The sequence below is a fragment of the Mandrillus leucophaeus genome, unplaced genomic scaffold (assembly GCF_000951045.1).
Source record: "Mandrillus leucophaeus isolate KB7577 unplaced genomic scaffold, Mleu.le_1.0 Scaffold11, whole genome shotgun sequence".
Lineage (NCBI taxonomy): Eukaryota > Metazoa > Chordata > Mammalia > Primates > Cercopithecidae > Mandrillus > Mandrillus leucophaeus.
The window spans coordinates 1,639,266-1,642,923 of record NW_012099209.1 but is presented as its reverse complement, the minus strand read 5'-3'; positions in this window follow the sequence as shown (position 1 = coordinate 1,642,923).

Below are 3,658 nucleotides of genomic sequence, written 5' to 3'. Positions count from 1 at the left end.
GGGTTCTACCTGGAAACGATCTAGACTGGGGCGTCTGTGTAGACCGGGTTTTTAGAGGGTCAGTGAGGAAGAGTATGGGCTGGGTAGTTTGATTGAAGCCTGCAGGGGTACTTGGAAGGGATCTGGTGTTGTGGGCTGGCTTGCGGGTCCTCATGGACGCGGACCCGGCTTTAAATTCGGAGGAGAGTGCGGCGGGAGGGTTCTCCAAGCCGTGGGGATGTAAGATGTGGGTAGAGGGGCTTGGCCATCAGGACATCCACGAGTTCTAGGACTCTCCCAGCCCTGGGTGTAAAGAGGACTGGAGTGGGGGGAGTGTGGAGACAGGAGACCCCTCCCAACGTCCAGAGAGGGCTGTGACTGGGGGTCTGGGGGCGCTTTTCCAGTTAACTCTTTGGTCTCCCGAGTGAGGGGGTTGGAGGAATGGCCAGAAGGTCTTCCCGCTCCCTGCCCCCTCCGGTTCTCCCAAACACGTTTCAGGGCGTTCTTGGCAGGGAGCCTACTTCTTGGAAGAGCAATGTCCCCTGGTCCCCCTCCCGGCCCATCCTCACCTCACCCACTTTGCGCTGGAGAGAGGGAGGGAGGGAGACGTGGGGTGGCGGGGGGAGCTATTTTGGGGCCAGAACGCCATCTGCACAGAGGCCCACGCCCAGGCCCACGCTATGCGTTGGGGTTGGGGGAGGGAGGGAGACGTGGGAGGGGCATGACCCCTACCCCACACCTTTATGGCTCTGGGGTTGGGGAGAAGCCAGCCCACCCGAACCCAGGCGTTCTGGGCACTCCCGTTTGACAACTCAAGCTCTGGGAGACCTTGGGCGGCAAGGGTGGAGGTGGACCGCCGTTCAACGCTTACAGAGCTCTGAACCCCTGGTTCTTAAGAACTGGGGTCCCCCCATCACTCCCACCCACTTCAAGAAGGCTGGGGTGGGGGAAGGGGTGTGTCGGCCAAGCCTGAGACGGCAGGCTTCGGGAGACCTGGAGCGACAGGAAGCGTGTGTGTGCTCAACTCCTGCTGCCTGGACCCAGGGTGGGCAGGCCTGGGATCCGGGAACCGCCCCCGCTGCCCCTCCTCCTCCCTCCCCTCCCCCTCGGCCGCTTCATTCACAAACCCTGCCCCGCCCGCCCGCTCCCCGCCGCGGCGGCTTCCGAGTGCAAATCAGGCCGGGATGGGCCGGCGTGGACGCGGGTGTTCTTAAAGGGACAGGGGCCTCCTTTCTCTAAGCTCGTCTCTGCTGGACGGGGCTGGGGGTGGTGGAAGAAGGGTCCCTAGAGTCAAAGGTCAACTCTTTCAGCCCCTAGCCTCCAGGCTTATGGAGTTAAGGGAGTAGGGAAGTGAAGGAGACCCCTAGGTGGCCTCCACCGCCTAGGCCTGAGGACGGAATAGGAGGAGAACTTGAATGTCCAGACCCGCTACTGACCTCTCCCCCTGCCCTAAGTAGCCGGGCTCCTAGGGGCGGCACTGGAGGAGGTTCCGACGTGGGTGTTCCTGGCGGACTCCTCTGTCCTCTCTCTTCTCCCCCCAGCATCCCGCCCCACCCCGCCTCACATCCTTCAAGTTGGGCTTCTCTGGAAGGTTTGCCTAGTGGAGTGAGGGGGGCGGGGATCTCACCCTTAACTCTGACGCAAACAGGAGGCTCGGCTGCGGGGGTGGCATTAAGGGGGGGCAGCAGGAGGCAAGAGGGATGAGGCTTCCAGAAACAGAGACGTGGGGGGAGGACTGTGCTGGATTCTGTGGACCTTATAGAGAGGGACACAGCTGAGTGGAGAGGAATTGCTGGGAGGGGCAAGGCTGGGGAAGAGGTTGACAGGGGTGGGAGGTAAGGCCCTGAGGTGTAAAGGGAGGTGTGAGGTTGGAGTGAGGAGGAGTAGGAGGCAGGGAGGGGTGGGGAGAAGAAGAAGTGCTGGGTGAGGCCAGTCTCCCAGGAAGAGGTGGGACGGTGCCCAGAGAGAGGAGGGGCTGGGATGGTTGAGCAGGAGAGATGGGAGTGTTGGGGTGGGCTTGGCAGGAGTAAAGCTAGGCTGAGATGCGTTATGTGTTGCCTGAGCTCAGTTGAGGAAATACCTGCCCCGCCTCCCCTCCACTGGGGACCCACAGGCGTTTGCCAATCCCTACACACATTCATACCCAGACGTGTTCCTGTGTGGACACAAACGCTTAGGATGCACGAAGGCTCCACGCAGACCATGTGCCTGGGAAGGCGCACTCCATAGGCACACGTGTGTACTCAAACGCCTGTGTGAACACAAGCATATACATGTATATAGGACACGGTCTGCCACTACAGATATAGTCCTGGCAACACACGTGTGAGTGTGTGTGTGTGCCTGCCAGCACGCATATAGATGTATCCACGTGTGTCTGATGAATGTTCACAATATACATGTCACATAAAGATCCATTCATGTCCAGCTGAGTGCAGTGGCTCAGGCCTGTAATCTCATCACTTTGACTTTGGGAGGCCAAGGTGGGCAGATCACTTGAGGTCAGGAGTTCAAGACCAGCTTGGCCAACATGGTGAAACTCTGTCTCTACTAAAAAAATACAAAAAATTAGCCAGGCTTGGTGGCGTGCACCTGGGAGGCTGAGGAAGGAGACTCACTTGAATATGGGAGGTGGAGGTTGCAGTAAGCTGAGATCCTGCCACTGTACTCCAGCCTGGGCAACAGAGTGAGACTCTGTCTCAAAAAAAGAGATTCACTCATGTCCTAACACTCAGACATGTACCCATAAATATCTGTTAAGGTCCCCAAACCCATGAAGCACACATATATTCATATAAGCATATGTCAAAGCCATGTGTGTACGCACATGATAACACTTGCCTGGACATTCACACCACCCCCTTTCAACAAGTGGATGATGATGCCTACAAGTAAATACCCATTTGAGTATTTCATTGCACACAAGTGCATACATGTATGCAGATAAACAAATACAGCTGCCACAGAACTGCATCCATGTACACGTGCAAACATCAATATGTGTGTTTTCCACCTAACATATCACCCACAAGCTCACACACACCAGTGTGTCTCTGATATACTGACACCCCACTCCCAGACACACATGTGCAGACTCCCACCTGCATTGAAATGGTGCACATACCCTGCACACATGCACACTCATATCCATGTACAGGCAGGCGCCTGCCTGCTCTGGTAAGATGAGCCAGCTACTGCTGCAAATGTCCAAGCAAGTATAGGCAAATGCAAGCTCTTGTGTATACACCCAGCACCAACACATAGCAGACCACCCTATATGATGCACGGGCCTTATCTCTGTCCCCTTCATTTACTTATCCATGTGGAGTCCCGCTGCTCCCCAACATTTTAATCCACTCGCGAGGTCCTGGCAGGATCCTGAGGCTGTGAATGGCAAATGCTACCTGGTTCCTTCATGGAGTCACTCATTTTATTTACGCAACAAGCATTAATTGAGCACCAACTGTATACCAGGCACTGTTCCTGGCTCTGGGGACCCAACCTTATTCCTAATCACCACCCATGCACCTCCCATGGGGTTAGAATGAAAGAGATGAGGGAGGGCTAAGGGAGCTGAGGAGTAGGGTATCCAGGGCTCTCTTCCTCTGGGAAGCCTGCCCTGATTGCACCACCACCACCATTTATTTGAGTCTCAGAAGATGTGATGAGGGAGAGATTA